At 45.1% G+C, this 11053-nt stretch overlaps 1 long non-coding RNA gene across 1 annotated transcript; it reads right to left on the reverse strand.

The window, feature by feature from the left end:
* Window positions 1-780: 780 nt before the first annotated feature.
* On the reverse strand, window positions 781-6277 carry LOC116511751. Its single transcript, XR_004255769.1, has 3 exons — window positions 6239-6277; window positions 4320-4393; window positions 781-933 (listed from the first exon to the last, which is right to left on the reverse strand). It is a non-coding gene; the product is annotated as an uncharacterized LOC116511751 (long non-coding RNA).
* Window positions 6278-11053: the final 4776 nt, after the last annotated feature.

Genomic DNA, 11053 nt, shown 5'->3' on the forward strand with positions numbered 1-11053 from the left:
ACTCATGAAGCTACTGAATCCACATTAACTTTCCACAAGTTGTTATGTTTCCATGAGACTCTTCTGGGAAATGCCAAATTTGCTCCAGTGGAACCTTTCTATATAGTGGGAACTGGGGAGGGAGGATAATAGAGAATGCAGTTTGTCTTTCCCCAAAAAGCTTTGAACTGTGTCTCCGAGGGAAGGATGCTGCGAAGGGCTGATTTTAGTGTCTTTTCTTCATCTGGAGGAGACCTAAAGCTTTGCTATGATTCCACCATCTGTGTCTCTTTTCCCAGATTTCCCCAAAAAGGGTAGCTGGGAACAGCTCTCGTTTCAGTCCACAGGAAAATTGCCCCCGTGTTAAGGATCCTTTTGAGCCTTTTCTAAGGAGCTTTCCTCCTCTCCCTTTTCCTCTGATATCCCCATCTTCCTTGACTGCCACCCATTAACTCCTCCCCCCTCCACTTCCCATCACATTTTTATTTCTGCACATTGGCGTCCTCATTTGTGCACTTTTCTTAAGGCGAAATAGTGCAGTGATTGCACTTAAGACCTGGATTAGGTGATGCTCCTGTGCAATTGAAAAGAGTCTGGCTGTCAGTCAGGGCAGCTGACTCTTCCAGAATCCCAGTGTTCTTCCTTTTAGAAGGAAAGCTTGAAACCCTTCTGAGACTCTCTTAGATTCTTAAGGAAAGATTCCTAAGGAATCTTTTGCCTCTCACTGAGATTGGGCAAAAACGACTGGGATTGAAACCCAGAGGCAAAGCCCAGCAAAAAAACCTCTGCTTCCGAGGGGTACTTACTATTTGCTGCCCTCTCCTCCTCTCAGAGACCTCCTGCCATAGGTATTGACTCATCTCCAGGTCTCTTGCTGTACAGGCTGGCTCTGATTGTGCTGCTTGGGCAAGGTCCTGTCTCTCAAAGAAGACCTTCTCTTTCCCTTCCAGTGATCTAGAAAGATACCAACTGCAATGTTGTGCATGTGGAACAGACGAGGAGCCAGATTCCAGCAATGCTGTTTATTCAATATAAGAGCAGACCAGGGGTGGGTTTCAACCGCTAGGGACTGCTAAGGTACCAGATGGTGAAATTTAGCATGCCTTCCCATACTGTTGGTCAGGAGGCTCCATACTGGAACACTCCCTCCCCTCATTCGCTCTTTCACTCACCCCTCTCATCCGCACCATGCTGCCAAAAAGTTCTCAAAAGAAGAACCAGAAGAAGAAAGAACTGGCGAGTGGCTGGGGTGGGTGGGGGAGGATGTTGGGGAAGAGGCAGAGGGGCTGCTAGAAGAATGTGTGCCTGTGCACAGGCTGTGGGTTTTAAAAAATGTCTGAGTGAATCCAGGAAGAGGGAAGAGGCAGAGGGGCTGGAAGATAGTATAGCAACACATTGTTCCAGCCCCTCTGCCTCTTGCCCCTTCCTGGATTCACTCAGATGTTTTTAAAACTCACAGCCTGTGCACAGCACACACACTTCCAGCCCCTCTGCCTCTTCCCTCTTCCTGGATTCACTAAGACGTTTTTAAAAGAGTAGAAAAGTGTGTGCGTGTACAGGCTGTGAATTTTAAAAAATGTCTGAGTGAATCCAGGAAGAGAGAAGAGGCAGAGAAGCTGGAAGTATGTGTGCTGTGCACAGGCTGTGAGTTTTGAAAATGTCTGAGTGACTCCAGGAAGAGGGAAGAGGCAGAGGGGCAGGAAAAGTGTGTGCTGTGCACAGGCTGTGAGTTTTGAAAATGTCTGAGTGACTCCAGGAAGAGGGAAGAGGCAGAGGGGCAGGAAAAGTGTGTGCTGTGCACAGGCTGTGAGTTTTAAAAATGTCTGAGTGAATCCAGGAAAAGGGAAGAGGTAGAGGGGCTGGAAGTGCGTGTGTAAGGTGGTCAATAATGTTGAAGACCGGCAAGGACAGCCATATTTCCTCTGTAAGTAGCTGTTTTATTGTTTTGTGTACTTATTTTTTTCTTATTTAAGTAGTAAGTGCACTTTTTATATCTTCTTTTTGTAGGTCATTCTTTGGGCAAAGAATTCAGTGCAGGGACGTGCAGTCAGGGGAGGCAGGGCCTCACCACTGTCATCATGAAAAGAAAAGAAAAAATAAAAGGAAAAAGGCTGAGGTAGTTGCTGCCAGAATCACAGTGGATGACTTTGCTTAGTGCTTAACTGCAGGAGGAGGCGAGGGAACCACGTGCCTCCTTTAGTCTATCTTTATGATCACTTGAGCAGAGTTAAGCAAAGGTTAAAAGGTGAAAAATTCCTTATGTAGAGGAACATGGTTCTCTCGCCTCCTCCGAAGAGGGCACTTTTTTTAGAGGCTTTTTTTAAACAGTTAAGCAGAGTCATCCATTGTCGACTCTGGCAGCAGCTAACCCAGCTGGCTTCAGCAGCTCTTGCCTTTTTCTTTTTACATTTTCATCATGGCAGGCAAGAGCAGAGTTGAAATCCTCTGTGACACAGCTGGAAAAGGTATGTGGGTCAGAGGGAGGGGGGAGGAATTCAAAATTATTGTAATTTGTAAGAAATTTTTATTGTAAGTAATGTGTGTGTGTTGTGTGTTTGTTTCTTTACTTCAAACAAACTCTCTCTCTCTGCTGGCAGGCTGGCGCTTTCTTTCTTTTGCCCGGCCCCTCGCACCCGCGTCCAGCCCACTGGAGCTTGCTGTGCTGGGGGAGGAATGGGCTGGGTGGGGAGGGCGGATCATGGCCGCTCAGGTGGCCCTCGCCGCGGCCGCCAGCAGCTTGGGTGTCCCGGCTCCGTCCGAGCTGAAGAAAGCGGAGAATTGTTTGTTGGAGGATGCTGCTTCTCGCTGCTGCCGTGCTCCGCCGCCTTGCCCCCCCTGCCTCCTCCGATGAACAATCCTCTACTTTCTTCAGTTTGGATGGAGCCGGGACACCCAAGCTGCTGGCGGAGGGGACCACCTGAGCGGTCATGATCCCTCTCCCCAGCCAGCCCCACCCACGCCCCGCCCAACCTACTCCCCGCGTCTCGCATCTATGGCGAGCAGCCAAAAGCCTCTTTCTTGAAAGTGCCATTTGCCCACTGTCAAGAAAGAGGCTTTTGCCCACCCCACAGGGCAAAAGCCAAAAAAAAAGCACCCCACCGCTTTTGTGTGACATAGAGGCATCCTGCGCCCCGCAGCTATGTCCAACCCAGCTGGGGCGCGGGACATCTCTATGTCAGACAGAAGCAGCTATGCACATCCAAAGTGCCTTTCCATTCATTGTTAAATAAGAACAATCCCCGATCCCAACTAAAGTAACTTTTAGAAGTGGGAGAACGATTTCAATGGCAGACAGCAAGATTACGCTGGCAACGCCTCTTTCTTGTGAAGATGGAAGCACGCAATGCTGTTCCACGCTTAGAACTAGATCACCTTCAGGGAGAAGGTAAACGATTGCAAGCAGCCTTAAGCCCTATTGCCTCGTATAATGGTTTCAAGCAGCCTCCGATAGAGAAGCTGCCTTCGCAGGAAGTGGTGGCTGGATTGGGGGTGCAACTGATGCCTCCTTCCAGCTGACCGGCCTGAGGCGGGGCAGAAGCGGTAGCCTTTGCAGCAGCTACAAGGCGAGGATCACGCAGGAGACAGTTGACTTTGGGTGCGGAGCCTGGGCAAGCTGGAGCCATGATGCAGGTCTACTATTTGCACCCCCTCAGGTTGCAGCAACTCGTCCCTCTGAAGCAGGAACCGGCGCTCTTTTGTGGGCGGGACGTACTCCTGGTGGCCTGCGGCTCTGGTGCCTGCAAGGTGGAAGTGTTTGCCCTGCGGGGCGGGCAAAAGCCGAAAGAAAGTGCCCCGCCGCTTCTGTCTGACATAGAGGCATCCCCGCCCCGCAGTTGGGTCGGACATAGTTGCGGGGCGCCTCTATTTTGGACATAGCTGCGGGGCGGGCAAAAGCCGCTTTCTTTCTTTTTGCCTCACCAGCCATAAACTTCACCGCACGTCACTGTATCCAACATCTTCTTTAAAACTTCCAGTGTTGGAGCATTCACAACTTCTGGAGGCAAATTGTTCCACTGATTATTTTTTCTAAATTGTCAGGAAATTTCTCCTTATTTCTAAGTTGCTTCTTTCCTTGATTAGTTTCCACACATTGCTTCTTGTTCTACCCTCAGGTGTTTTGGAGAATTGTTTGACTCCCTCTTCTTTGGGGCAGCCCCTGAGATATTGGAACACTGCTATCATGTCTCCCCTAGTCTTTCTTTTCATTAAGTATTACCCAATTTAGAGTTACTCCATAAACTGCAATTTATCACCTAGGTGAATGGAGTTACATCCTCATGCTCAGATATACCAAGCAAAGTTAGGGAGACCACAGTATTAATCAATTAATTTGTTCTCACCAATCTTGCCTTAGATCTCTCCTGGCAACACACAATTGTTACACGCAGTCCAGTTCCAAGCTGGGAGAAAGGCACTAGAAATAAAATGGAGGCTGATTGGAAAGAAGGACTCTGTTTATTGATGAGCCGAACCAACAACAACATGCAGTTCTGGGACAACTGACAATTTGGTTTGATGAGTACATGGATTTTTATAGAGATTTGAAATCCTGCAGGGCCTTGTGCAAAGATGCTGCAGGGGGATGTGAGTGTGAGGATGTGAGTGTGAGAATTGTGCCTTTTGCTATTCTAATGCTGGTGGGTCAATCCTATTATGTCCTAAAAGTCCTGTCCTGTCTTTAGTAATTCCATCAGTGTTTTTGTTTGTGAATAGATTGGCCCAATCTTTCTTAATAGGCACAAAATATCCATTTCTAAAGACTTCAGGCACCTGCTGGAGGCTGTTTCACTATGCAGGAAGACTGGGGGTGCTTCTGCCTTTAAGAGCATGTTTCTCCATTTCTCCTTTGGGGAAATATAATATTCTGTCTCTTTTAATATTCCCCAAATAATATTAGGAGGGGGGCTTCCTACAGTATCTTAAATTTATACATGTGATAACTACCCATTAAAAATGCAATCATTGTTTTAAATCCATTGACATAGGTGCTTTTATTACAGCCTCATCAATAGACACACATTTTTTATTTAACAACTCCTTTGAACTCACTAGACTTGTCATACAAAGTATCCACAAGCATTACTTATAGGAGACAATTGGCGTTGTTGAAACAATGAAAAACAAAGCTTGAAGAGAGGGTGGACTCTCTTGTTAGCAGTTGGTAAACAGAGACTGGCTTCCGGTCGGGGTTGTTAGGCTGATAGGGGTCACCTCCCTGCATATTGGCACCACGTGTCTTAAGACTTACCAGCCTGCCTGCTAAATGTTTACAAAGCAAACAGATGGGGATTGTAATTTGAAAACTCCCCCTCTTTGAAAAAGAGACAGGATATTACATTTACCCAAAGGAGAAATGGAGAAAATGCTCTTAAAGGTAGAAAGCCCCCAGTCTTTGCATAGTGAAACAGCCTCCAGCAGGTGCTTGAAGTCTTTAGAGATGGTTTCTTCAGAGCCAAATTTAACATTCTTCCTTCACACTCCTCCAGGGCAGGTATAAGAGAACACCTATTGCAGAACGGGTTTGTATATGTGGTAAAGGAGAAGTGGAAGATAATTCACATGTTCTATTACACTGCGAGCTATACAGAGCTTGTAGGTCTGCACATATTCTCCCCTTGTTAGAGAGATTGCCAGGGAGGGCAGACCATTTTTATCTAGACTTTCTCCTCCAGGACACTAACCCGGTTACCACGTATGCAGTGGCCAAGTTCTGTGCTACTGCAATGTCCATAAGAAAAAAAAGGCTACAGAAGTATAGTACCATCTTGTACCAATTATCTGGACATATCTTTAACAATCTTTGGACCATTATGTTATTATCCACTTTTAATGTCAATACTTTTTAATTATATTTTAATGTTAGTATTTTTTTTAATATAGTGTAAAAACTAATGTGTATTGCTAGTCTTTGACCGTAATAAAGATTTTACTTACTTACTTTAGAGATGGATATTTTATGCCTATTAAGAAAGACTGGGCCAATCTATTCACAAACAAAAACACTGATGGGTACTAAAGACAGGACAGGACTTTTAGGACATAATAGTGATGAAAGAAATGTCCTTCTGGGTTCGGCTCCAAGTGGGGAAAAAGACACTGGAGACATGGAGGCTGCTTGGAAAGATGGTTTATTGGTGGACAGGGCCACATGGCTTGAGTCCTGAACAGAAAAGGTGATCACATGCTTCAATGTTGGTGGGAAGAAGAGAAGGGCTGAGAAAGGGGCTTGCAAGGCTTTTTATAATCTGTTTAGTCTCACCTCTGTTTCCTGTTCCTGTGTAAGAAACGTATTCTGATTGGTTGTCAGACTCCCATGGGGCCATGCAGGGGCAACTCTCTAGGCTGTGTTTTGAATCCAGGTTTGGTTGAGTTCTCAGATGCCATGTGGTCAGTTGGGGCCAATATTATCATGCTTTCCTGTATCTGAAGTGGAGAAATATTTATTATGTACAGTGCACTAGCTTGGCCTTCTTAATGGCCCATTAACAAAGTGGGGATGGGCAGGAAGCTACAGGCAGATATTCTGTCTTTTAAAACATGTTTCTTTCTTTTCATATCCAGAGAAATATTCTGCCTTTTCAATATTTCCTAGGATATTTCATTTTTCTGGGAGAGGGCTGGGTGATAACTTCCTACAATAGGATTGACCCACACCATTAGAATAGCAAAAGGCACAATGCTCACACTCACATCGCACAACCCCCTGCAGCATCTTTGCACAAGGCCCTGCAGGATTTTTCAAATCTCTATAAAAGCCCATGTCCTCATCAAACCAATTTGGATGGATGGATATTTTGGGCCGGTTAAGAAATGAAGCATGAAGCTCGAAGATTGAACCTCGGGATCCTAAAAAGAGAGAGAGAGAGACCATTAAAAGGAAAACCCCGGTAGGACAGATGACAGCCTCAAAACCCGGAAGGCTTGTTTGCGCATGCTCTCTGCCTCTCCCCCGGCTCCTCCCCTGACGTGGCGCGCTTTGGGCCTCGCGCTCCCTCCCCGCCTCGAGGCCCCGCCCCGATCCCCGCCCTTCCTGCTTGGCTGAGGGGCGGAGACGGTGGCGCTGGGCCTTGGGGCGGCTGCTGCTCCTCTTCCTTCACCCGCGAGCGGTTTGCGAGTCTCCTGGGCTTCTTTTTTTTTTCTTTCCTTTTTCCTTTTCTTGGGGGCTGAGCGGAGAAGAGCCAAGATGGCGGACCTGGAGGACCAGCTCTCCGATGAGGAGAAGGTAAAGGAGACCACGGGGGGAGAAGGGTCGCCTTGAGGGGAGACGGGGGGAGGAGGAGGAAGCGGCGGCGGTTTCTTCTTCCCCCTCCCGGGGACAAGGAAGGAAAAAAAGGAAGAGAGCGGATGTGGAGCCGTCAGCCCGGCTCTGTCAGCGGGGAAAGAGGTAGCTTCCCTTCTGCCCGAGGCCTCCTTTGCTCGCCGCCCTCGCCGCTCCTTGTACGGTCCGGTGGCTGAAAATAGGCTCCGGGCTGGGGCTGAAGCGAAGCGGGCGCGGCGGATCCGGTGTCTCCACCCCGCCTTCCTCGCCTCTCCCTGGATCTGCCTTTCCCCTTTTCCTGCGGATGGAAAGGGACTCCTCCTGGTCGAGCCCCTCTCTCCTCCATCGGCCTCTGCAGTGGGTTCCGCCGCCGCCTCTCTCTCTGGAAGGGCTCGGGGCGATTTCCTGGTGGGCGGCACAGCCCGCTTCCCTTGGTTTAAATGGTGGCCCGTGGCCTTCTTCACGTGGCACGAAGGGATTTCCCAAAGGGGGCTCGGGTGGAGGCTTGCTTTTTTATTTTGCAGAACTGATGATATTGCTTGGAAAGGACTCCCATTCTGCTTCTATTTTGGGTTTTCCAGGGGCAGTTTGTTAATCTGGTGCCGAGGGCAGTTCTGACTGGTTAAAGGAAAATTTCTTCCTGATCCCTTCTTCTTAAGAGTTTGCATGCCTTTACTCAGATCCATGCTAGAAATGCCTCACTTTAGTGTTGTAGGAAGTTATCACCCAGCCCTCTCCCAGAAAAAAATGAAATATCCTAGGAAATATTGAAAAGGCAGAATATTTCTCTGGATGTGAAAAGAAAGAAACCTGTTTTAAAAGCCAGAATAGCTGCCTGTAGCTTCCTGCTCATCCCCACTTTGTCAATGGGGCGTTAAGAAGGCCAAGCTAGTCCACTTTACATAATAAAGACTTCTCCACTTCAGCTGCAGGGGGATGGGATTAAAAGCATGATAACATTGGCCCCAACTCACCACATGGCATCTGAGATTCACACAGCAAAGAATGTGGCCTGCTTGCAAAATTTGCTTTCGATCTGTCAATCTATCTGTTATTATTTACAGTGATGGCTTATATGTGAAAACCCAGTTAGTAATGAATCCTTGTTTGTTGCTAAGCATGTTTCAAACCATCTCTCTGCTCATTTTCTTGTGACACTGTTTATAACATGCAGCTGTCACATCCCTACATTACTACTTATGTGTACGTGTAAATTATTTTAAGCTAGATTTTAAGATGTATGAGGTTATTTTTCCTGGTTCTATTCATTTAATAGCTATTCAATAAGTATAAGTCAAATCATGTATTTTTATATTTGTCCTTAAATTTGATATACTGGTATGAAAGGAAGCCATTCCCCTTCAATTAACCAAACTAATCTTAAGACCATCTTGCAAAATTTTGATTTGATCGTCCCATTATACTAAGTGTCACTTCCTTAACCATGGTTTATAGAATCCACAATAAGTAAACTTAAACATGTAGTTTAGATTCATGCAAATTGGTAAGCCATAATATAGGAGAGTTACGTGATGTGTTAATTGTGATTTGTTCAGTAAAAAATAATTGCATGAGTCCAAACTAAATATTTTAATTTTGGCAATTGTAAATTATAATTTTGGCAATTGTAAACTGTGCTTAAACAAATGACCAATTGGCCATAAGAGGATCAAATCAAAATTTTGCAAGATGATCTTTTGCTTGATTTGGTTAATTGAAAGGAAATGACTTTCTTTTATTTTTTTAATTATTAATTAATGAACAAATATAAAAGAATACATGAATATTGAATTGATTTATATTATTCAATAAAAAGCTTAGTTTAACCAAAGCTTAGTTGTATATTAACATAACTGTGATCTAGAGGTTTTGTTTCCAGAATGATAGCTGTATTAATTGATTTCAGTAGGAACCATAGTCTTGAGTTCACATTAATCTATATACTACTAAAACTTTCATTCCCATAGCCTTTAACTGGGAGAAACAGTGCATCATAGAGCAATAATTTTGAGCCAAGGTACCTCAAATAGATTAATTTACAGAATGTGTACAAAATTTGGGGCCCATAACTCTCTTGGAAGTGAAATTTGGCAACCTTTATAAAATATTTTATGACATAAATATATCATTAACAATTTATTCCATAATACAAAATACCATAAAATATTTTTGTGCTAATGTTTGACTTCTGTCTAGTTCAACAGGGCCATTTTCAAAGTAGATATAGCTTTGAATGTATCCCAACTTTTCCAGTGAAGGCAGTAAATTAGAAGTTCTGTCACTGTTGAAGACATTGAGGAATCTAATAGGGAGATATCTGAAATGATCCAACAATGTCTAGTATACAACTAAAACTCATCTCTATAACCTTTAACTGGATGAAAAACAGGGCAATAATTTTGTTCCAAGGTACCTCAGATGGACTAATTTACAGAATATCTCCAAAATCCAGGGCCTATGATTTCTGAGGAAATTAAATTGGGGGAATTGTGGATTTTTCAGCTACTGGGCTGCTGCTGTGGCCCCATGAGCCTCATTTTTAAAATTCCTGATAGTTTCTCGGCCATTCTGGCAATCTTTCACTTCCTCCCTCAACCAATAGCAGCCACTTACCTAGGAAGGGAAGGTTGAAAATCTTATGTATTCCTACAGTCTGCGCTACCCTCCCCAACCCACATTATTCCCAAGGTGTCTTCCTCAATCCCTATACCTTTTCCCTATCCCTATACCCGTGACCTTTTGCATACTTCCATGAATCCTTGCCCACTTTGCAAGCCTTCCTGATGCAAGCTAACTCCCTATGCTCCATCCCTGGCCCAAACAGTATCTCCCCATCACTCTTTGCAACTCACACTGCCCACCTATATGCCTTATCAAATATACATGACATATATTGTGCACACTCACGCACACTTCTCAACCTTCACACTTAGCTGCCTACTGGTCTTGGAATCACAACTTCCTGTTGGCTTCCCAGTGACTCTCCTTGCAAGCTTCCACAAGCACAGTAAATGGAAAATAGTAGGAATTTGAGAGAGGGAAGGAAGGCTGGAGGAAAGAAGGAACAGTGCAGAAGGAATAAAGGGAGAAAGAAGAGTGAGAAATGGGGAGGAAGAAAGGGACAGGGTGAAGGAAGAGGGAGGGAGAGGGCAAAGGAGGAGAGGAAGGAACTTTTCTGATGCTCCTTTTCAGCTTTTATATATATATATATATATTATATATATAATAATATATATATTAATATAATATATTATATATATATATATGTTTTCTGAGGTTTTCGCGGGTGTTAGTATGTGGGTCTCTAGTTGTTCGGGTTTTCTCCCACGTAGAATTGGAGATGTCTTGGCGACGTTTCGACGAAGTAGTGTTCCACTACTCCTGGAAACACCAAACCTGAAGTAGTCAGCAGCAGCCTGAAGATGACGAATGTGACTTCGTCGAAACGTCGCCAAGACATCTCCAATTCTACGCGGGAGAAAACCCGAACAACTAGAGACCCATATATATTATATATATTATTATAATATATATATATATATATATATATTATATATATTATAAATTGGCTAACCTAATACGGGGGTCCCCAACCCCTGCGTTGCGGCCCACTACTGGGCCATGCCCCTTTTGGAACTGGGCTGCACAAGTGGCAGGGCAGCACACGTGCACACGCAACTCCACTCACAAGTGGTGGGTGCTTGCGCTTCACAAGCATTTCCACCTGCAAGAGCAGCAGGAGTAGCAGGCGCTTGTTCAAATGCCAGCCACACAGAACTATCCCCTGCAACGGACTGCCAAGCCGGAAAGGTTGGG

Source organism: Thamnophis elegans, chromosome 7, assembly GCF_009769535.1.
Source record: "Thamnophis elegans isolate rThaEle1 chromosome 7, rThaEle1.pri, whole genome shotgun sequence".
Taxonomy (NCBI): domain Eukaryota; kingdom Metazoa; phylum Chordata; class Lepidosauria; order Squamata; family Colubridae; genus Thamnophis; species Thamnophis elegans.